Source organism: Equus asinus, chromosome 12, assembly GCF_041296235.1.
Source record: "Equus asinus isolate D_3611 breed Donkey chromosome 12, EquAss-T2T_v2, whole genome shotgun sequence".
NCBI lineage: Eukaryota > Metazoa > Chordata > Mammalia > Perissodactyla > Equidae > Equus > Equus asinus.
This window is the reverse complement of record NC_091801.1, coordinates 1,484,764-1,509,388: the sequence shown is the minus strand read 5'-3', so window position 1 is coordinate 1,509,388 and position 24,625 is coordinate 1,484,764. Positions and strand designations below refer to the sequence as shown.

Here is a 24,625-nt window from a genome sequence, read left to right as displayed (position 1 = left end):
ATATATGTGAAAAAGCCTCCTATAATTCCTGAAACAGAACAGGCATCCAGCAAATTACTTCCTTCAGTGATCAAACCCTTTTTGACTAAGTACCATTTCCCAAGATCAAAGCTAGGACTTGGAGTGACACAAATAAAGTAGATAGAATTCTTGCCTTCAAGTAAATAGAAAGGGAAGACAGATGTTTAACTAAATAATACAGGAAATTGTTGCAGGTTCTTTCAGTTGGGTTTTTCTGGTTACTTGCATTCAGAAGCATCCAAATTCAAACTGCTGTAACAATAACTTAGTATGGGTTCACATAACGAAAAGTCTAGAGGCACAGCGGTATTGGGGAACAATTCAATTGAACTTCTGTCGTATGCCTTGGTTTTTCTCTTAGTTCTGCCCTCTGTCATGTGGCCCCTTTGTCCTCCGATTGTTGCCGGCAACTTACTTCCTCTTTCACATTCAGTGAAATAGCAAACCCAGATCTCCATGTCTCTCTCTTAAAAGTAAGAAAATTGATTTCCTAGAAGCTCCCAGGAAAACCTCTTCTGAATTTCAAAGTCCCCGAATCTCTTAGGCCAGTCTTTCCCTGAAACAATCAGGGGCAAAAAGAAAAAGGCTCTCATTGTTGACTTAGACCCATCAGGACCCTCCCATCAGTCAGACTCAACCCCCCAGTCACATCACTGCTACCTAGAGAAGGAGCGACAGGTCCACTGGTTGGTACCATGGCTGAAGATTCAGCTGAGTATAGGAGGAGCACAAAAAGGGAATGCTAATGACAAAGCATTCTTTGCCAATGAAAAGAACCAATCGGGACCGACGTACTTCAAGGAAGACAAGTCCAAAGCAGATTTGGAGGGAGGAAAGATGGTAAGTGAGCGTTTGCCAGCAGACAAGGCAGGAAAAAGGACTTCAAGGATATGACAAGGAATAAAAGCATAAAATACCATCCTGCATGTGCGGACTTGCAGGTTGCCTGGTATACAGTGCATGGTGGCATGTTAGCAGCACCAAAGCAATTGAGGAGCCAGGAGAGTGCGGCTGGATTACATCATGAAGAGGCAGAGTTTGACTTTATTCTGTAGAATCACTGAGGATTTTCAGAGGAATGATAAGCACATTCATATTTTTGACTCATCTATGGCTGCTATATGTAGAATGCATTAGAGGTTGTCTTCATAACACAGGGATCCAGATAGGTACCAAGTGAAATAGAACAGGTAAGAGATGATAGCGTCCTGAACCAAGGCAGCGACAGTGGGCGTAAAGATGTTTTTGATTTAGAACTTCAGGCCTTGGTGGCCTATATGAGGTGGCAAATAAGAGAAGAAAAGATCAAGTGAAACCCCAAATGAAGGGTGACATCATTCAATAGTTCAGTCATGTGCTGTATAACGAAGTTTCGGTCGATGATGGACAGTATATATGATATCGGTCCCATAAGATTAGTACCAGATAGCCTAGGTGTATAGCAGGCTATGCCACCTAGGTTTGTGTAAGCACACTCTATGATGTTCTGACAATGATGAAATCGCCTAACGACGCATTTCTCAGAACACCTCTCCATTGTCAAGAGACACATGACTGCATATCAGATCTGGAGATAAAAGAGGTTTTAGAGAATGTTGATTCAGTTAAGACAGTTTGAGTTTGGAGTGACTGCTGCTCATCTGGTGGAGCTAATTAGAAAACTGGATCAAAGCATCTGAAAGTAAGAGGAGAGGTGTAGACTGGTGCTATATGCCTAAGCCATTGATCTACAGATACTAGTTGAAAGTATTAAGAACAGATGCCTTCAAAATGCTGACATGGGAGGGGTAGGGAAAGGAAGAGGAATCCACACAGAAATCTGGGAAGAATTTCCAAAGATAATAGTGCAATTAATAAAAGGAACAATGGCCACATTCATTCAGTGCTTAATTTAGCTGGGTACTCTACCAACCAATGACGTTTATTATCCTACTTAATCCATAAAAAACACGTGGACTTTCCATCATTATTTTCTTTGTTGTACAGATCAGAGAACGCAGGCCCAGAGGACAGTTTGATGAGTTCTCCCAATGTTAAAGAAGTAGTTAGTTTAGAGCAAAGTATTTTTTAATATAATTTAAATGTGTTAAATCTGTCTTAGCAAACTGTGTGAATCAAGGCGACTAGGTATTTTTAGTGTATCCTACACTAGTTTTTGTTTCACTTACCTCAGTTCTTTCAGTTTGCAGGATAAGAAATGGATAAAACACCAGCAGAAGCTCAGAAAACTTAGATATTATAGTTCTTGTGATCTTGCCAGAAAGCACCCTTTGAACTTACCTGTTCAAGAATAATACTTTCTTCCTGAGGAGGAAAATTGGATTTTCCTTTCTAATTCTGTCATCGTTCTACCTTCAAGGAGAAGGTTTTCCACTATGGGGCCATGTTGGGAAAGGAATTTTAGTGGAAATAAAAAAGGGAGTATAAATGGTATCAGTCTTTGGTGATTTTCTTCTCCAAAGTGGTATGTTCTCTTTGTTCTTCTTGAACCTTTCTTTGTTATTGGTTCTCTTTCTGCCATTGTGACTGGGTCTAGTTAGATCAGGTTACACCACAAGTGGAACTAGTTATGCAGAAGTGCGGCTGGCCATGAAAGACTTGACTTCAGCTACATTTCTTTAAGCTATCTTATGTTATCTTTGTTTTATTTTATTTCCTTTCCTCTGCTTATACTTTGAAGTATTAACTAATGTATTTCACACAGCGCCCTTGCCTTTCTGCAAGATAACTGAAGCATTCAATGCTTACCCTTCAAGGAACGCGTGATGCAAAGGAAAAATGAATCAATTACCATGTTGACTTTCAAAAGGCTATATACTTTGGATGATCAGGCTGAATTCTGGGATGAAGAGCAGGAAGCCTCCTGTTTCTGCTGAAGGATCCTTGGCAAGGAGCCCTGTGCTTTGCCCCCTTCAAGGGATGAAATGTGGGGACAGGGACGGAAGCAGGAATAAAACCCTAATAAGTTTAGGAAGAGCAAAGAAAACTTCTGCACATAGCCTTCGCCCGCTTAGGGCTTGAGATAAAGGATCCTAGAGAAGAAGTGACCTCACTGTTAACGTCTGTGCAGATAAGCATAGACATGCAGCCATCTCCCCCATAGTCCTCCACTCCATGTGCTTCATATAACAGGAACAATAGAAGGATTTCTGCTCTTGGTTGTAGGATGGAAGAGGGGAGAGACTTTGGGCATCAGCACCTAATCTCCTTTGGGCTAGTGTTGCACTAACCAGCAAGAGTATCCTCCAGGAATACCAAAGTTGCATAAAATGGCACTGACAAGCTGTGAATCTAAAGATTCTGTGCGGTCAGCAAGGACCTGAGAGTCAGCCAGAGACTAGGCTCAGCCAGAAAGGGTACATTATGATCATAGGGATCAAATCACCTCGTCTCGTGACTTGGCACTACGTAAGTCCCCTGGAACTTTAGATGCCACCTGAGTGACATTAAATTGGTGGAAAGATTGAGTTTCCAACATCCGTGAAAATAGGACCTCAAAATCAAATTTAAGTGTAAGTTTGGTAGAATAAAGTTACAGTTCCTCCCCAACTGAGTTTATAGACTGAGTTTCATACCAGCTATCCTTGCTTTTGCCTGTCACATTTAGGGGATTAAAATTCAGAAAGCGACACTAAAATGGGAGACAAGAAGCACTAGATCTGTTTCTCCCTCTGATTTATACCTTACACAGAAAAAACAAAAGATGCCTTCACTGCACACACACGGTCCAGTCTATATCAGCAGACAGGTCCCTGGTGGGGACTTGCTGCCAGCAGCCTGGCTTAACAAGCAGTGTCCAATCTGCCTGGAGGGTCGTTAGTGTGTCGTCTTCCTTGGGAGCCCAGCTGGGGATAGATAGCTGATGGAAGATTAGGAATTCCTGATGTCAAACACCACTCATCACCTCAGAGAGGGCTGACGTTACACACTCAAATAGAACACAATCTGTATGGCCCAACATCCATTTTTATCCTACAAAGAGTAGACAAACATTCCTTTTAAAATGTAAAGCAAAATATCATCTTAGGTGTCAGTGTCAGCAATATTTGTGCTTATTTGTAACATCAAAACATCTGTAGAAAGTAGAATTGGATTTTCAAGATTTATTTACATGCGGACATTGCCATCAACTTCTTATTAGATAAGTTTTACGGGATAAGTTTAGTGTGTGTGAATATGCCAATATGTATGAATGTACATGTTTCTTAATATAGAAAAATATGAGACAATGCAAATGTCAAGAGTACAGAATTGCCTTCCAGTATATACGATGATTGACAATTTAAAATCACGTTTCAAAAAGGTGAAGGACATCAAGTTGAAATCTATTAATTATAATTTAATTTACTGAGAATGCAGTGCTCCAGAGATTATTTCTGATTATAGTAATTTTAGTGACAGGAGCTGGCATCAAGACTGGTTTTTTACATATACTTTTACCATAGACAAAGAATAATTATCCCATAATATTCCTCTTGAAACATCAAACTGTCTCTCACCACAGTCACCTGAGGATTTGGAATTTTCATCATGAATTGAGTTTTTCTGTGTCTGCTTGTCTCCTCTAAATATAATCCATAATGAAGAACAGTAAAAAAGAAAATAGCAAGCAATGAAAACCTAAGAAAACAGTTATAAGAGCGTATTTCGAGAAGATTAAACTTGAGGAAAAGGCAGTTAGGTTTGCAGGTTGCTTTCCATGGCCCTTCCTCTTTGCCTAGTTTTTGAAAAATCCTATTTGGGTCAATTCCCTGGCAGACTTACATAGATTATGCTTGAGGCAATTTGCTGCTGGTAGACATTCCAACACCATATGGGATGCCTCAGAACTGATGCCCATTCTTGAATGGTACTAAAGAGTGAAGAGATATCTACCTGTGTCTAGTATGGAGCTGTTATTATGTCAAATAATGACACCTAGGTTGCACCCAGATTTATAAATCAACAGTACTCTGGACAAGCACCCGTAGATTATGGAGGCAAGAAATCACTGACCTAAGGGAGGTTTAGCATGGGTTCTGTTTAGCTCTCAACAAGTTCAAGTGCAACTGGTGGTCCCCACAGTCTTCCTCCATCACAGCCACCAGCGCACTTGCTGTTCAGGCCCCGACTTTTTTTTATTTGCAGAAGACATTATCCACATGGAGTGAGAAAGACAGGGACTGAAGAAAGTCTCAGGTTATTCAAGGGGCAAGGTGTTCATTTGTGACCAGATGGAATAATGACACTGTCCACTTCTATCCCTCCAGGGCCCACTAATCTCTATGCTGCTCTCATCACCTTTTCCCTCCATCTCTCCTCCTCATTCCGTCCTAGGGAAGTTTTATAGTCAGTGGGGGGAGGGGAGGATGGGGTCTCTCATTTCTGCTCTTTCCTGTTATTTGTCTTCATCAGTGGATACAGAATGGCCTGGTTGCTTGAATAAAGGAGTGTATATGGGGAGAGGTAGAGGAAAAGCAGAGAAGAGCAAGGAAAACATGCGCTACCTAGACAAAAATGCACACACTATTTGATACCTTTAAAATATTATCCTGGGCTTATGAAAGAAAGAAAGGATGGTCCAGACAGACAAAACAGCATGTTATAAAAGGCACTCTAGAATGGAATATACATTCTATTCAGAGTTCTATAAATTTCAAATCATTTTGAATATTTTAGGTCGTGGCAAGACACTCAGATTTTATCCTGAGAATGTTGGGATATTAGTGACGTGTCTCAAGCAGAAAAAACATTTATATTCTAGAAAGATCACTGTGGCTGCAGAGTTGAGGATGGACTCTAGAGGGGCAGAATTGAGACAGGATCTCGATGAGGAGGCTATTGCAGGAGTTGATGCGACAGATAATGCTACTTGTCTTAGCACTGTAGCAGTGGATAGGAAAAGGTATGGTCAGATTTGGGCTATGTATCTATGGCAGGAATCTACAAGCACTTACCTGATGAACTGGATATGAGATGTGAGGAAGAGGCAGGAGTGAATAACAATTCCTACCTAGATATCTTTCCTGAGGAACTGGAAGAACATGGAAATGAGGACTCCTGGAGAGAGCAGATTTGAGTGTTGAAAACTAAATGCTCCATTGTGGAAATGTGATAGTTGAGATGCAATGGAACATTCAAATGAAGACTTTGAGAAAAAAGTTTGATACTCATGCAGAAGATACAAATATGAGGGACAGCAGCATATAGATGTTATTGAAAGTGATAAAACTGAGTGAGCTCACTAAGGCAAGAACATAAATACAGAAAAGAGAAGAACCAAGAAAAAGCCCTGATAGAAAAGTAGCTAGTGAAAAAGCCAGCAAAATAGGAAGAAAACAAAGCGAGTCTAGAAACAAACGTACATATTTCAAAAAGAAGGGAATAGTCAAACTACCAAAGTTGCAAAGATATGTAAGAAAAGGACAGGAACTTTTCAAGAATTTTCAGAGGTGAGGGAGGGAAGGGTAGCCTTTTTCAACAGGGTGAGAAGAAAATAGGATGGGAAGAAGTGTGTAAAGGCAGTTCCTTTAAGGAGTCTCTTCGAAGGGGAGCCAAGAAATGGAGAATAACTGCAAAGAAATTAAAAAAAGAAATGCAAGGTCAAGGGAAATTTCATCGTTTTTAAATTTTAAAGATGGATAATGTTAAGGCAGAATATTATGGTGATGAGAATGTTCTGGTACACGGAGAAATTGCTGAGAGAAAGAGCAAATTGGGCTACTCTTTTCTGCTTCTGGATAGTAGAGTTGTGAAACTGAAGCTAATTCAGACATTTTAAAAAATAAAAAGACCAGAGAATAAAACTTTTCGATGTCCTTTAGTGATTTTTTTGTGGTGTTTAACAATGGTCTTCATTACATGCTGACTAAGTCTTCACTCATATGATGTTTTGTAACATTTTACAACTGAAGAGAGATGATGGAGCGAGACGAGAAGACTTAGACACTTGTCACTCTACATATTGCTTGGACTTTTTTTAAAAAATCAAATCTTGTAAAGAGCCTCTAAGCTAATAAAAGGTTACAACCACTTCTGAAACATGAGGTGAATTTAATGTCTCTTGCCTTAACAGAAAAGTAGCTGATGAAAGTATTTGAAAATTCCAGAAAATGAATGTCACAAAATTGGGTAGTAAAATATAAAAATCTTGCTATAAACTAAGGAAAGATCAAGGCTTGGGAAGTCAGAAAACGTTTTCCTAGTTGGTGGATTGTTACTGTGTGGACAAGGCTACTACAGGAAGCAATAAAACCTCTATGAGCACAGTGACAATGACCTAAGTGTTTGACTGTACAGTTTGCAGCCTGTACACATCAGCCGTGTAAGTGAGGGTTCATTGACACCATATTGGCTCTTTCTTTGAAAACGCGTCATTTCAGCAGAGTGAAGAGTGGAAAGGAATCAGGATTTTTTTTTGTTATTATTATTAAAGTTATGATAGTTGACAACCTTGTGAAATTACAGTTGTACATCATTATTAGTCATGTTGTAGATACACCACTTCACCCCTAGCGCCCTCCCCCCACTCCCCTTTCCCCTGGTAACCACCGATCAGTTCTCTTTGTCCATATGTTAACTACCACCTATGAGTGGAGTCATACAGAGTTCGTCTTTCTCTGTCTGGCTTATTTCACTCAACATAATACCCTCAAGGTTTATCCATGTTGTTGTGAATGGGATGACTTTGTCCTTTTTTATGGCTGAGTAGTATTCCATTGTATATATGTACCACATCTTCTTTATCCAATCATCAGTTGCTGGGCACTTAGGTTGGTTCCATGACTTGGCTATTGTGAATAATGCTGTGATGAACATAGGGGTGCATGGGACTTTTGGAATTGCTGATTTCAGGTTCTTAGGATAGATATCCAGTAGTGGGATGGCTGGGTCATAAGGTATTTCTATTCTTAACTTTTTGAGGAATCTCCATACTGTTTTCCATAGTGGCTGCACCAGTTTGCATTCCCACCAACAGTGTACGAGGGTTCCTTTTTCTCCACAGCCTCTCCAGCATTTGTCACTCTTGGTTTTGATATTTTTGCCATTCTAACAGGTGTAAGGTGATATCTTAGTGTAGTTTTGATTTGCATTTCCCTGATGATTAGTGATGATGAGCATCTTTTCTTGTGTCTATTGGCCATCCGTATATCTTCTTTGGAGAAATATCTGTTCATGTCCCCTGCCCATTTTGTAATTGGGTTGTTTGATTTTTTATTGTTGAATTGTGTGAGTTCTTTGTATATTATGGAGATTAACCCTTTGTCGGATAAATAACTTGGAAATATTTTTTCCCAACTTAGTGGGCTGTTTTTTTGTTTCAATCCTGTTTTCCCTTGCCTTGAAGAAGCTCTTTAGTCTGATGAAGTCTCATTTGTTTATTCTTTCTATTGTTTCCCTCATGTGAGGGGTTATGGTGTCCGAAAAGACTCTTTTGAAGCTGATGTCAAAGAGTGTACTGCCGATATTCTCTTCTAGAAGACTTATTGTTTCAGGCCTAATCTTTAGGTCTTTGATCCATTTTGAGTTTATTTTAGTAAATGGTGAAAAAGAATGGTTGATTTTCATTCTTTTACATGTGGCTGTCCAGTTTTCCCAGAACCATTTGTTGAAGAGACTTTCTTTTCTCCATTGTATGCCCTCTGCTCCTTTGTCAAAGATTAGCTGTCCATAGATGTGTGGTTTTATTTCTGGGCTTTCAATTCTGTTCCATTGATCTGTGCATCTGCTTTTGTACCAGTATCATGCTGTTTTGATTACTGTAACTTTGTAGTATGTTTTGAAGTCAGGGATTGTGATGCCTCCAGCTTTGTTCTTCTTTCTCAGGATTGCTTTAGCTATTCGGGGTCTTTTGTGGCCCCATATGAATTTTAGGATTCTTTGTTCAATTTCTGTAAAGAATGACATTGGAATTCTGATTGGGATAGCGTTGAATCTGTAGATTGCTTTAGGTAGTGTGGACATTTTAACTATGTTTATTCTTCCAATCCATGTGCATGGAATGTCTTTCCATCTCTTTATGTCATTGTCGATTTCTTTCAAGAAGGTCTTGTAGTTTTCATCGTATAGATCTTTCACTTCCTTGGTTAAATTTATCCCAAGGTATTTTATTCTTTTTGTTGCAATCATGAATGGGATTGAGTTCTTGAGATCTTTTTCTGTTAGTTCATTGTTAGCATATAGAAATGCTACTGATTTATGTATGTAGATTTTATACCCTGCAACTTTGCTGTAGTTGTTGATTATTTCTAATAGTTTTTCTATGGATTCTTTGGGGTTTTCTACATATAAGATCATGTCGTCTACAAACAGCGAGAGTTTTACTTCTTCATTGTCTATTTAGATTCCTTTTATTTCTTTTTTCCTGCCGAATTGTTCTGGCCAAAACCTCCAGTACTATGTTGAATAAGAGTGGTGAAAGTGGGCACTCTTGTCTTGTTCCTGTTCTGAGAGGGATGGGTTTCAGTTTTTGTCCCTTGAGTATGATGTTGGCTGTGGGTTTGTCATATATGGCCTTTATTATGTTGAGGTACTTTCCTTCTATACCTATTTTATTGAGGGTTTTTATCATAAATGGATGTTGGATCTTGTCGAATGCTTTCTCTGCATCTATTGAGATGATCATGTGGTATTTGTTTCTCATTTTGTTAATGTAGTGAATCACGTTGATTGACTTGCGGATGTTGAACCATGCCAGGAATCAGGATTTTTATTTTAAACCACAAATTGTTTTCCCTTTTCAAAGATAAAGTATTAAATGAGTAAAATCTATTGTTGTAAGAATCAAGATAATAGTTGAAACGAGTCAGCCTGAAGAACGTTCCTAGTATCCTGGATTAGTGAAACATGAGTCTATGCTTATCCAAGGCGAAGGAAGAAAAGAATAAGCAGAACTCTTCAGATGACTGAGCATGATGGAGCTGGAGCAACTTACGATGATGCCATAGATTGGCGGCACTGACTGTATTTGGCCATCTGATCACGATGCGGTTTTTATTTTTGTTTTTCTTTTTTTTGGACACTTCGAAGCATGACACCACAGAATACTGACAATACCTTCTTACACACTTGCAAATTGAGGAAGACCATGAAGGAAAGTATTCAATACTCCAAGGCCCCGAACACTCCACTAACTCCCAAATATTCAGCTCTTTGAGCTAAATTGTGCTTTATTTACCTCCTAGAATCATTTGGTTGATAATTATCATGTTGCTTAATATTACTGAAAATTACTCACCCACAACCCACTACCAACTCCCTGTTCCTTTGCCTATAAAAGTTCCCGCCACAGAATTAGGCACAGGGCAATCGGTACATGAGAACAAAACATGCTGTCTTCATCTACTGATAACACTGGTTCCAAAATCAGGAGGCTTTCCTAACAAATTAAATGCTAAAGTCAGAAGACTGTGTAATTTTGATGTCTCTGAATGCTTGTTAATACTCTGATTTTTATGCTATAAAAAACTAAAAATACTGATTTCTTTATGAAGCAGAAAAGGAAAGAAATCTCCCATTACTTTCCTTTATATTAAATAGACTTATTAGCATTAAGAAAGGGCTTACATGGGGCTGGCCAGTGGTGTAGGAGTTAAGTTTGCATGTTCCACTTTGGTAGTCCGGGGTTCCTGGGTTCGGATCCTGGGCACGGAGCTACACACTGCTTATCAAGCCATGCTGTGGCAGGCATCCCACATATAAAGTAAAGGAAGATGGGTAAGATGTTAGCTCAGGGCCAATCTTCCTCAGCAAAAAGAGGAGGATCGGCAGTGGATGTTAGCTCAGGGCTAATGTTCCTAAAAAAAAAGAAAAGAAAAGAAAAGAAAGGGCTTACAACCTCACTTCTAAAGAGTTCATCTGATTTAAACACGTACCACAATCTCTCTTACAAAAGTCAAACTATCCAAAAAGGGCAGGGACATGAAGCAGGCAGGATCAGATTGCTGGGAAGTTCATAAGATTCACCAAGATGTACAGAAGCAGAGTGAAGAGGGTCAGTGTAACCGAAGTGTCTAGGCAGGAGAGCAATGCAAAAATAGACCTCCTGGCACAACAGTTTTTGATACACCAATCAGCTCACACACATAAAAAATCTGGGAGCGATGTCAAAGCGAGGTGGACATTGGCTTGGTTTGCATGTGTTTTCTTTCCACTTAGGATTTTGTCCTACAGCAGCTGAACAGAAAGCATTCCAATCGAGCTGAACCAAACAAGCCATGAAGGTGCAAAACGTCCAGGACGCCGGTCACTCCATCTTCTGGGCTCAGGTCAGTCACGGGCTCCGTCCAGGAAGATGTTATTGTGTGGTGCTCTCCAATCCCTGCACACTTTTTCCTTTGTTTCCACAGCTCAACAAACTCAACTTTCCCTTATACTTCTTTCCAATGAGCTACTATCAGTTTTTGTTTTTTTAAAGACAAATTCCTATACTTTTTTGTTTTTTTAAAGATGATTTCCTATATTTATTGTTGTATTTATTTATTTTTTAGAAATTTCACGTTTTTGTAACTGTGTCAGTATTTTTACTGAGGTATTGTGTCAGTTGGGGCTCTGGTTAGAACATGACACAGCTTCTGAATGGTCTGTCCTTAACTTTATTTTTCCATAACTCCCATCATTTACTATAATATTCCCTTCTACCTCAGTCTTGATTGCAGGACAATGAGCAGGAAGGCCAGGGTTTCCAGAGTCCTTCGACAAGTCTTTGGGTTTTTTTTTGTGTGTGCGTGTGTGCGTGTGTGCGTGTGTGTGTGTGTGTGTGTGATAGAGAGAAAGAAGGAGAGAGAGAACAGAGGGAGGGAGGGAGAGCTGCTCCAGAAAGCCAAGGACTAAAATATACGACCACATTAGCTCTTGCTGCTTTAACTTGTTCATAGTGTTCAATCAACATTCAAGGGTTATAGCTATTCACAAAGGAGCCAAGGTTTGAAGATTGGGAAAGAAGGCCACATTTAGACATTAAAATCTGGTCTCATATTCAATCCATTTTTTCCAGAAACATAGGTGAGATTTATTTTTATGAAGATGGTTATATATAGTTTTCAACAAATGTCAACATACAATTCAGTTAAACAAGAACCAAGAAGGTTGCCTTGTCTCATAGGGTTGCAACAACTGAGCGTTCTCCCTGTTCTTTATGTCTAACTCTGTGACTGCCATAAACATATCATGTAGTAGATTTCCTCTTAGTTTCTGCCTCTCCCAGAGGACTCAGAGCTGTTATAGACAAGGCAACAAGCATTATATATCATCGTACCCCTAACACAAGGCTTAGAACTCAAATGTTTGTTGAGTGAACAAATAAACAAGAAAATATTTATTGATGCAAATATTGATCTCCATCTCACAATTTGTCAACTGCTAATCTGAGGTGTCAGGATCTAATATACTATCCTCAAAGGACACCCACACTGCATGGTGTCATGGTTGATACATTGCCCGTCCTTCTACGTCTGTCCATTATTGCTACTCGATGGGGAACTTTGGAAGGTGCTCTCATGTACCTTCCAGAGATTATCATAATTTTTACACCTAATAGATGTTCAATAAATATTCTCTGAATACCTTATTTAAGGTTATCAGAGACAATTATTTATAAAAGAAGTCAGAAGCGAAAATTTCACTAGTTTTGGAATCCGGAAATCATATTCTAATATTTGAAATGATCTCTAGATAAATGACTGTTTTAGTGAGGGATTACAATATGCAAAATGAAAATAAACTTTAAAGAGTTAAGAAAATCCTTAAATCATAAATTGTTCATTCATTTGTATTATTGGTCATCATTTATAAAACTAATGCTTCATTTCTACCTTTTGATGATGAAAAAAGGCAAGGGAAATTTTTCTTAAGAGAGTTTGCCATCTACAAGACCAAGAAATAAGATTGCAGACATGCCATTTTTTGCAGTGCCTAAATTCTCAGAGGTTGGAATCATTAAATCACACTTAAGCATGAAAAATATCTAATGGAAATACAGAGATGAGGAACGATTTCTCCGCAGAAAAACAAAGTTTATTCTGGGTGCTGTGAAGGGCTGTGACTCAATATGATGCATTGTTTGTGTTGGTTTTCCCTTTGTGTTTCTCTCTGCTCCTTCTCTCTCCATTCTTGCAATTACATGCTTCAGTGATTTATGATGGCAGCAACAAATCACAGGTTCTGAAGCAATAAAAGGACTACATTAAAAAGTTCTACTCATCTGCAACATCTTCTGGTGATGGAGAAGTGACATTGTTGAAAAAAAATAAAGCTTTTCAATAGCACTCACAAAGCAAATGACTAAGCAATTGGCATGTCCTATACTCTGGAATCGAACAGATCCTGACATTAAATCAAGTTTTGCAGCATACTGACAAGTTTGAAGCCAGTCATCCTCCTTTGCTGTGAGATTCATCAGCTGAAATGCTTCTACTCTATCTTGAAGCGAACCACACAGAGCGTTCCGCAAAGAAGCTTGCTGTGCTCCAGGCTTTAAGATTTTTGTTGGTGGCATTGGTCAATCTACCCATTTTTTTCTCAGCTTTATTGAGATATAATTGACATGTAACACTGTGTAAGTTTAAGATGTACTGTGTGTTGATTTGATACACATATATATTTCAAAATGATTATTACAGTAAGGTTAGTTAATACCTCCATCACCACATTTGGTTATCTTCTATTTTTTGTGTGTGATGATAACTTTTAAGATTTACTATCTTAGCAACTTTCAAATATATGATACACTATTATTAACTATAGTCACCATACTGTACATTAGATCCCCAGAACTTATTTATCTTATACCCGGAAGTTTAGACTCTTTGACCAACATTTCCTTGTCTTCCCCACCCTTCAGGCCCTGGCAACCACCATTCTACTCTCTGTGTCTATGAGTCCAGCTTTTCTAGATTCCAGGTATGTATAAGTGAGATCATACAATATGTGTCTTTCTCCCCTGACTTATTTCGCTTAGCATAATGCTCTCAAAGTCCATCCATGTTGTCACAAAAGGCAGGATTTCCTTCTTTATATGGCTGAATAATATCCCATTTATATATTTATGTATGTATCACATTTTATATATATCACATATAATATATATATTATACCATATATATTCCACATTTTCCTTACACATTCATCTGTGGATGGCCAATCTATTTAGAGATACAAGCATATCAGATAGAATCACCATTCAGGTGAGCGTTTCATCTTCCATGGAAGAGACAATGTGATGTGAAAAGTTCATAATACAGAGGTCTCCATCACCACTATGCATTAGAATCAGTTGGGGAAGTCTTTTAGAAAATATAGATTCCAAGCCATGGCCTGTGATTCCATTTCAGTTGGGTGAGGCTGAGGTGCAGGCATAACTACTTTCTAGAAGCTCCTCCAGTGGTTTTAAAGTACAGCCAGGACTGAGAACCAGTTCAACAGTGTAACCCAAAGGAACATGGACAAAGCCCTGACTCAGCAGACCTGAGGTCAACAGCCATTACAAGTCTCATTAGTTATGACTTTGAAATAACTCCTACAGTTAATATCTTTATAGAAAAGTGGTTTTACTATAGGACTTCTAAGATGGCTAACAACTGTAAAGACCCTATTGCTCTGCTAAAGCTTTAAACAAGCTACCTCAAACAGCAAAGATGCTCATGAGTCACTAAAATTTGCCTTTGTTACTGACCTATCAATATATTTTCAATCTCAAAAGGAAATGCTATCCATAGTTCTAACAGTGGCAACTCCTCTTAAAAATATTTGGGAAAACAGGGGCCAGCCCCGTGGCTGAGTGGTTAGGTTCACGTGCTCTGCATTGGTGGCCCAGGGTTTCGCCGATTCAGATCCTGGGCGTGGACATGGCGCCGTTGATCAGGCCATGCTGAGGCGGCATCCCACATAGCACAACCAGAAGGACCTGCAACTAAAATATACAACTATGTACTGGGGGCTCTTTATGGAGAAGAAGAAGAAGAAAAAAAAAAGATTAGAAACAGATGTTAGCTCAGGTGCCAATCTTCAAAAAAAAATTTCAGAAAACACCAAAAAGACCTATGCCACAATATCTGTGTTTCATCTCAGAAGGAGAAAGATGTTGAGGAAATCCTTGTCTGCTGGCCTCCACAAGTTTTTTAGTGTTTGCCTCATACAGTAGTGCTCCCTACCCATGGGGGATATGTTCCAAGACCCCCAGAAGATGCATGAAACTGTGGGTAGTACCAGACCCTATATACTAAGTTCTTTTCACTCAAAGGAGGCACTTCACTGCTTCTCTTTGGCATATCAGAATTGCCAGTGTCAGTACTCTTGAGCAATGGAGACGTTAAGTAAAATAGGGGTTATTGGGATACAAGCACTGTGATGCCATGACAGTCAATCTGATAACCGAGACAGTGACTGATGGGCAGGTAGTGGATACAGTGGATACACTGGACAAAGGGATGACTCATATCCTGGGCAGGTGGAGTGGGACTGCGCAAGATTTCATCATGCTACTCAGAACAGCACATGACTTAAAATTTATGAATTATTTCTGGAATTTTCCATTTAATATCTTTGACTGCAGTTGACCACAGGTAACTGAGACCTCTGATAAGGGGGGACTGCTGTATTGTTACTGTAAATGTGTATTGTTAAAAACTCGATGACACTTTTCTGTAACAACTAATTATGAATAAATTTACTCAATACTACATATAACTGAATGTTTATAAGAAAAAAGTAAATTTCCGGACCCAAATGCTAAATAACGTTAAAGAGTAGCTTGAGAATGCAGTAAAATACTGCCTCTTGAATGTATTACAGATACTCCTGTAGTTATAATAATTATGGTCCACCAGGAACCTAGAATCTGGTAAATCAGGGATTGTGGAAAAAAATAAAAGACCCTCCAGCAGCAAGCATTATCCAGAGCCAAGGTCAGCCAGGAACTGAGGGAGGAAAGTCACATTAAAACTTGATTTTGGACGAGGACGCCAACATATGGCCGTCAATGATGCTCCTCATTAGTCAGTCACCTATCGAGGGCACATTGTTAGTCATAACATAACAATGTGTCAACACTCTTAGTTCGTCATGCTTTTTGCAAATGGAATTTTCCATTGCATTGATACACTATCTTAAAGTGCTATTATCAAATGAAAATGGATGCTCAAACAGCCTTCAGGAAAGTTCTCTGTAGTTTCCATATATCGAGAATATGTTTTTAAAAAAGGAAATATAAAAAACGAAACTTTTAATTTTAGTGGTTTTGCATCAGTTCCACAGGGATTCAGTTCTATAGGTGTGTTACGGCATGCACCGATTCTAAGCACTGACGCTGAGCTTCGAGCTCACCTAAGGCTCCCCAGTTTGTACTAGCTGCTTTTTCAACAACAAAAAGGCCATCATGACAAAGTGATTTTGTCACCTACTAGATAAAAGTGTTCCATAAATTTGGATTTGCCAGCGTGAGACTGTAATGGGGAAAGCCAAGCAATTATTTATGTGCTTCCAATTCTGTGCCGATGCGTTACAATGAACACAAGCCACTCTTACCTACTTCAAATACTTCACTTCAAGTTAGTGGAGCTGTTCAAAACTAGAATGCTGAAAGACATTCAAAAACCAGTTATTTTTTTACTAGAGAAAGAAAAATCTAGCCACAAATAGGCTAAAAACAGAATAGGGTAGAAGAGAATAAAATGTTATTAAAGAAGAAACCAAGAAGATCTGGAGCTGCCACGCGTTGCCGGTGCTTTCAAGGATTATACTTATTTCTGGTCTTTTTCCCTTTAAGGCCATACTTTCCAACTTTGATTACACATCACATTTGCCGAGGGATTTTTTTTTAAGTAGCAATTTACAAGCGTCATCCTCAGAGGTTCAGACTTAATTGGTCTTGGGTGGGCATCAGTATATCTTAAAAGCACTCCGGGAGATTCTAACGTGTAGTTAGGGTACAGACCATTGCCTCCTAGCATATCATTGATGGTATTTTCTACAAATCCAAAACAGCAAAATTAACCCAATAACCCATGCGACCTGCAACAATGATATTAAATAGGCCACCAAATGCTATAAGTTTGCATGGTAGAAAACCTCCTTGATCCATCTTTTTCACACTTGTTACATGCTACAATTATCCATATGACTAGGTGGTTCCTGATTTACTGCCAGGGCATCTGTAGTCCCCACAAGGCCTCATGTCATCAGAGACTTTTAAGGGGCACATATGTGGGGGACGGGGAACAAATTTAACAGTTCTTAGAGGATGCCGTACGTCTTACACATGATGCGTAAGGGCTGTGCTTTAGAAAAGGAGTCTGAGGAACTCAAATCCTGCCCATCTCATCTGGGAGGAAAGGACCAAAGGGTTTGGACAATTTTAAATTAAAGTGTTGTAAAAATCTCACAGATTTGTATTATTTCCTCTTGCTGGCTATAAGATTACGTCTCATCAGATAACAAAGAAGTTTTTTAGAGTACATTGGAAGTGCTATTGTTCAAAACCAGTGGGAATTTTTGAGTTCTATATCTTCATTTCTGCTCCTTATCTTTATCTTTCTTGAAGGCACGTGCTGCAGTGATGAAGGAGGAAGGGAAGTGGAAAGGAGGAAGGAAGAGATAAGGGAGAGGACCACACTGTCATTCCAGAGGCGTTTCATGGCAATTACAAAGCTGAAAGATTTATCTCTTGTTTTCGTTTCTGTTCATTTGTTTGTTTATAGCTAAAATCACAACAAGGACAACGCGTGGAAGTTAGTTTCCTGCCCCGTGAGTTTTGTCAACATGAAATCCTAAAGTATTTTCACAGTGTAAATAAGGAAGCTTACTTTCACGGTACTTCAGAGGCATGGACCACATCTGTCAATCGTTGGCCAAACCCATCTTTCATTTCGTCCTGTGGAGAGTCACATCAGTTTGACATTTCCCCTCCCCTTTCCTTGTCTCTCCTCAACCGGAGTTCTGTGCGTGCACCAGAGCAGAAAGTGTCTAGAGCTGTTTGACTGTGTAGTTAGCAGTCCCCTCTCCCCGCTCCACAGGCACACATCTTCATAAACAGGGACTCAATCACAATATCAACATGGCATTGAATCCTGGTTATTTCTTGAGAGCCTCTGCTTGGCATAGACTGCATCCTGTCCTAGGGTCCACATTGACTTATGTTCTAAAAGGAAAACTTGCATTTCTGGTCTGTGTAACCAAAAAAACTATTTTCAAGCCTTAAGTGTGTTACTGTCATTATATGGAAGAATGGTTTAAACATTTTGACCCAAATGTAGGGTTAAATTTTGACCTCTTTTAACCTTAGACCTGAGTTAATAGCACTTTTATACCAACTTGAAATAATCTAGGCTGGTCAAACTTGCATATTAAATATGTCTGTATTATTCTTAAATATTGTTTGAAATGTAAACGAATGTGGTTTCAGGAAGTTGGAAATATTCCAGCCTATCAAACCCACCAAAGCAATTTCCAGGCTAATTGTTCCTGGCTTTAGTTTCCCAGAATTATATGTATAATTTTCCAGTGTTCAGCTCTTCTAAAGACAGTGATTGTGTTTTGTTTAGTCACCGTACAAACTTGGTGGGTCGAGTAAGAAGAAATTTACATTCACATGAAGTTCAGTCAGGGGATTTGGAACGACGTCTTTGGATGCTAGTAAACTAGCACTTGGTTTGAAAACTGGTAAATAAAGGGAGAGAAACAAGACGATATCTTGCTTTTCTATCTAAGCTAAACTGGACTAAGTATGAAAAGGGGCAGTTTCTCTTTATGGAAATATAACAGTTAATAGATGAGGAAGGATTGATCAAAAGTCACCATTTTGCTCGCCTAGGGAACTGATGGATTTGGACATTAGACTATTGCTGAAAGAGAGGCTGCCAGACAATATGTGCCTCTGACCGGAAGATTATACCATCCATCATGCAGTCTTAGCAAAATATCAAACCTAAACTGGACGAAGTCTACATGTTCAAGCACCAATTTACAGGAAACACAGCAAAACGAGAATATGCTAAATGACTTTATGGGATAAAACAAGCAATCCCAGACTGTAGGAAAATGTAAAGCATAAATAATAGGGTTTCCTCAACAAATATATTGGAGACAGAGAGAGAGAGAGAGAAGAGAGAGAATATGCAGGCTAAAAGAGACAAAAAGACGGCTCCTATTTACAGTATGCAGACCTCATTTGGACCCTGATTCAAACTACAAAAAAGTGAAATAAAAATGAAAGGTGTTTGGAATTTCAACACTGACTGACAGTTGAGGATATTGAGGAAATAATGTTAATTTTAAAAGATGTAATCATTTCAAGTGGTTATTTTTACAAGAAAAAGAGACCTCATTTTTAAGAGAGAGAAATTGATGTACATAGATGAAACAATTTAGTTGTTGAGATTTGCTTCAAAATCGTATGTGGAGTAGGAAGTGGGTAGGAGTGCAAATAAAATATGATCAGCCTTGAGTTTTTTGGGGTAGAACTGGCTGATAGCTACACGGATTTTTATCATCATATTTTTTTTTTCTATCTGTTTAAATGTTCCATTAAAAATATTTGATTAAAAACATGTTGAGCCAATGGTTCTGGGAGAAACGATGTAGCCATTTATATAATAAGAGAAACCATTCTATCTGATGTTGCTTCCACATTCTATAGCTTAAAGTAAGTCCCTAGCATTAAAAAGTTATTGTTAATCTCCTCATTGCATATGTGGCCATGATCCTTCTCCTAAATAACTTGCCCACAACAGCAAAGTTCAAAGCCAGTTTTTCTTTTTACTTTACTCAGTAGCATGTTTTGCATTTGCTTCCCTGAGACCATATTTGCAAAGTTTTTATTAATTTACTTATTCATAAAACATTTACTGTGTTCCTTTTGTATACTATATACTGTGCTAGGTGTTAGGTTTTCAATGATAAGTAAGAATTAAGTCTCCACTTGAGGGAGAGATAGGCAATAGAGAAACCAAACATTGCAAAGGAATTAGTAGGCGCTGTGATAAAGGCTAGTAGAGGGTGGTATGGCAACCTGGAAGGAGCTACAGAGTGTAGATTTAGAGGGATCTTCTTATCAGTGTGACGCCTCTTCTGATCACAAATGACTTAGTGTGTGCTTGTTTGTGTAAGTACAAACAAGACATTCCAAGCAAAGCAAGCAGCACGTATAGAGACTGTGGCTGGGTCAGAAAAGAGTGGTTTTTCTAGGCATGTTCAAGGAAGCAGTTCGACAAGAGCAGGGCAAATAAAAGGCAGTGGTGACAAACGGGAGATGGAAAGTCATAGAGCAGGTCATGAAAGGCATCCATTTTCTCAGATGAAGAAAACAGAAAGAGGAACAGGTTGGACCGGAGGATGATCAGCTCATTGTAGGATATGTTGAGTCTGAGGTGCTTAGGGAGATCCGTGGGAGATGTTAGATGGATTTTACAGGGTGAAAGACTGGAAGAAAGAGCTAATCTGAAGATACATTAAGAGAATTGGTAGCATATATAAATGGAAGTGTGGTTTTAGAGTTAATAACATACAGAGAGTTGAGATAAGATTTGGATGCCTAGGAACAGAGGAGTGTGATTAATAAGGGGAATGGATGCAGGAAGAAGAATGAACTGAAGGCGTATTTTGCTGCATCTATGTTTGAATTCAGCTGACCCTGGCATGAGCATTGTGCTCTCTGTTTACAGTGGGCTTTTGCAAATGTGTACACTCTGAAAAAACTCTGCTCGGGAGGGTACAAGGGAAATTGTAATGTTGAGGCCAAAGTGTCTGGAAATAAACCATTGCTACCCTGGATTAGCTCTGTCGGCTCACGCGTAAGACATTACTGCTTGGTTCTGGGGGTATGGCTTGATTTGGCTCATCTGAGTCTGGAGTAATTGGCACTTGATTAATACATAATAATAAATACAATGAATACATTACATAATATAATGCTGACTATGGATATAGTTTGGCAAACTGATTTTCAATTATATTAGTTCTCAGTGAATTTTAGGAAGAATTATTAGGGGATAGTATTAAGTATTGTGAAAGACATTTGAGTATATTCAGGTCTCTAAGTTTGTCAAATTCCATTTTATATTTTATTTTTAACAGCTCATTTCACAACAGTTCCTAAATTCAAAATTAATCATATTGGAAAAAAAGGTTGTTTTTGCTATGTAAAAGGCAGTATTTACAAAATGGAGATGTCTTACATGCTCAGCCATTTTCTGTTCTCCCCTCCTCAGCCATTATGGGAGAGGGTTCTTTTAGCATAATAACATATGCTAAGAGGGATGATCAATAATTAGCAAAAGGAAATTTGCTTCCCTCTAAAGGGTCTGAGCTATGTAAGCCAAATTCTAAGGAAGAATAGCCAAGCTCTTCCATAATTTTTAGGAAAAAGGATGAAATTGCGGATATAAACTCAGTCGTTTCAGTACATCACAGAGATTACAAAGTTGAGATGAGTGGGGGAAATAGCAGCTCATTGACTCACTGACTCTCATATTACCTAATAAGTGCTTTTCTCAATATGAGAATACAAAAATGAAAGTTCTGCCTCTTATGAAAATAAAAAGACAGCTGTAATAATAAACAATTACAAAATGTTCATATTTTGATACACAGATTTATGGTCTGTCAATCAGTTATCACAGGCTTCAAATATTCTTTTTTGAAATGGTGACGTCATTAACCAATCAAAAATGCCTAAGCTGAGGAGATCTAGTTTTCCCAGCACCATTTGTTCAAGAGACTGTGCTTTACACATTGCATCACCTTGGCGCCATTGTGAAAGATCATTCCACCATGTATGCGTGGGTTTACTTCTGAGCGCTCTATTCTGTTCCGTTGGTCCATATGTCCATCTTTGTGCCAGTACCATACTGTTCTGATTACTGCAGCTTTGTAATATGCCTTGGGGTCAAAATCTGTGAGGTCTGTTTGTTCTTTCTTGAGATTGTTTTGGCTATTTGGAGTCCTTTGTGGTTCCACGTGAATTTTAAGGGTTTTTTTCCTAATTTTGCAAAAAATGCAATTAGCATTTTGATACAGATTGTATTGAACTGTAGATCCTTTTAGATAGTATGAACATTTTAACAATTTTGTGTCTTCCAATAAATGGGCATGAGATATCTTTCCAGTTTCTTGTGTCTTCATTAATTTCTTTCAGCAATATTTTGTAGTTTTCAATGTACAAGTCTTTTCCTCCTTGGTTCAGTTTATTCTTGAATATTTTATTCTTTTTGACACAATTGTAAATGGAATTGTTTTCTTAATTTCCTTAGAGATTATTTGTTGTTAGTGTGTAGAAATGCAACTGATTTTTGTATATATGCAAAAGAATGAAGTTAGGTCCTTATCTTACACCATATACAAAAATCAACTCAAAATGAATTAATAACTTCAACATAAGACCTGAAACTATAAAAGTCCTAGCAGGAAACATAGGGCAAAAGCTTTATAACACTTGTCTTGGCAAAGATTTCTTGGCTATGAGACCAAAGGCACAGGCAACAAAAGCAAAAATAAAAAAGTGAGCCTACATCAAAAGAAAAAGGAAAGGAAACAATCAACAAAATGAAAAGGTGATCTATGAATGGGATAAAATATTTGCAAACTATATATGATAAGGGATTAACATCCAAAATATATTAAGAAAACCTCCTGCAACTCAACAGCAAAGAACAAATTAAAAAAACTCCTCAAATACACAGTTAAAAAAATGAGAAAAAAAGTTGAACAGACATTTCTCCAAAGAAGACATACAAATGGCCAACAGGTACATGAAAAGATGTTCAACATCGCTAAGCATCAGGGAAATGTAAATCAAAACCACAATGAGATAATCCCTCATACATGTCAGCATGGCCATTATAAACAAACAAATAAATAAACAGAAAATAACAAGTGTAAGGAGTTTGGCTAAAAACTTTCTTATTTTAATATCTCTGCTATAATACGAGTCTGTAATAAGTAATTACTCTAAAATTAAAATATATTCATGTAGAAGGAAACAAATTCTATCTTCCCAAGAAGAATCGGGGAGAGGAAACCATGGCAAAAAAAGCCTAGAGGAGATCAATAGAACCTCTGGAAAACAGAATTAAAAAGAAGTAAGTCCTGACCATTGAGATGTAAGCTACACAAAAATATTAAAAATTATTCTCAAAGAAGAAGTTACATACATATGTAAAAATAAGCAAACGCATAAAAAGATAGCCTATTGCAGAGATGTGTTAGGGCCGCCATCGTAAAATACCACAGACTGGGAGGTTTAAACAATAAGAAATTTATCATCTCACAGTCTGGAGGCTGGAAGCCCGCGACCCAGGTGTCTGCAGGTGTGGTTTCTCCTAAGGTCTCTCTCCTTGGCTGCCTCCTCACTGTGTCCCCGTGTGGCCTTTCTTGGGGTGAGCTCATCCCCCCAAGTGTGTCTCCCTCTTGTTATAAGGACTCCAGTCATATGGGATTGGGCCCGCCCTGATGGGCTCATTTTAACCTAATCACATCCCTGAAAGACCCCATCTCCAAGTACAGATGCATTGTGAGGTATTGGGGTTAGGACCTCAACATAGTTGTTTTGAAGCACATGATTCAGCCCGTCATACCTATAACTATACAAATGTTTGGACAACAAACGTAAATGGTTCAAACTATTCTTTAAAGACATGATACATTTTGGGAGGCTCAAAGCAATACCTAAATATTTGTTGCTTAGAGAGACACAATTAAAACAAATAATATATTCAATTTTTGTTTGTGTTTTTTTAAATTTGGTTTGAAATAAACATCATGAAAGTTTATAGCACTGAAAGATCCTATTAACATCAGTAAAAAAAAAGAGTAGAATGCAAAAATTATGCTAAATTGAACCAAGAATCTTTGGATAATTTTATTAGCCAGAATCCCACAGGAAAAGACGGCAAACTCAATAGAGCACAACTGAAGAAAGTCAATGACGAAATTACTTACAAAAGGAAGGGGGGGCAGGGATCAGGACGAAACAACAAAGCTGGTGAAGCCCTGCACACAAGCACAAAGGGAAATTGCCATCATCTCTAGTCCTAGAGGAGAGCAAATGGTCTCACCAAACCCTTTAGAAGCCACAAATAAAGTCAGCTGTTGCCGGAGCCTGGGCTGGGCAGGGAGAGAGCGGGAGGAGTGAATACTGGTCTGCACTCTCCTTCTGCCTCCCATCTCTTGCAGTTGCCTTCCACTGGCTGAAACAAGCACAAGCCAGAGGCAAGGGAGTGGAGAAGACAGTGTACAGGCTCTCCTTTCTGGAACCCAGAAGAAGGCAGAAAAGGGAGAAGGAATCGAGACAGGGGAAAGGGAATTGGGAGGTAGCGAAGAATCAGTAATGACCACTTCTTTATGCCGATTGGCATCCATTCCTGCCCTTTGTGTGTGTGTGTGTGTGTGTGTGAACTCCTGTCTCAACTTAGGGAAAATGCAGGTGCCATCAGGTAATGTATTATTGCATGGTGATTTCTGTCTTCAACTTAGGGAAAACACAAAGTGCCATCAAATGTTTTGTGGCAGTGTGATTTCAATTCTGCCACAGACCTGCCTAGAATAGAAACTGTAATGGTAGCTACCGCAGTACATTCCAATTACGTACACGATTAAACAGCTTGAAACATAACTGCTCAGTTCCCAATCCATAGAC

General features: G+C 38.6%; 1 long non-coding RNA gene across 1 annotated transcript; it reads left to right on the top strand.

Annotated features, from left to right (window-relative positions):
* The first annotated feature begins 11,122 nt into the window (after window positions 1-11,122).
* LOC106847353 (uncharacterized) lies at window positions 11,123-22,073 on the top strand. Its single transcript, XR_001402133.2, has 3 exons — window positions 11,123-11,267; window positions 13,841-13,899; window positions 17,537-22,073. It is a non-coding gene; the product is annotated as an uncharacterized lncRNA (long non-coding RNA).
* Window positions 22,074-24,625: the final 2,552 nt, after the last annotated feature.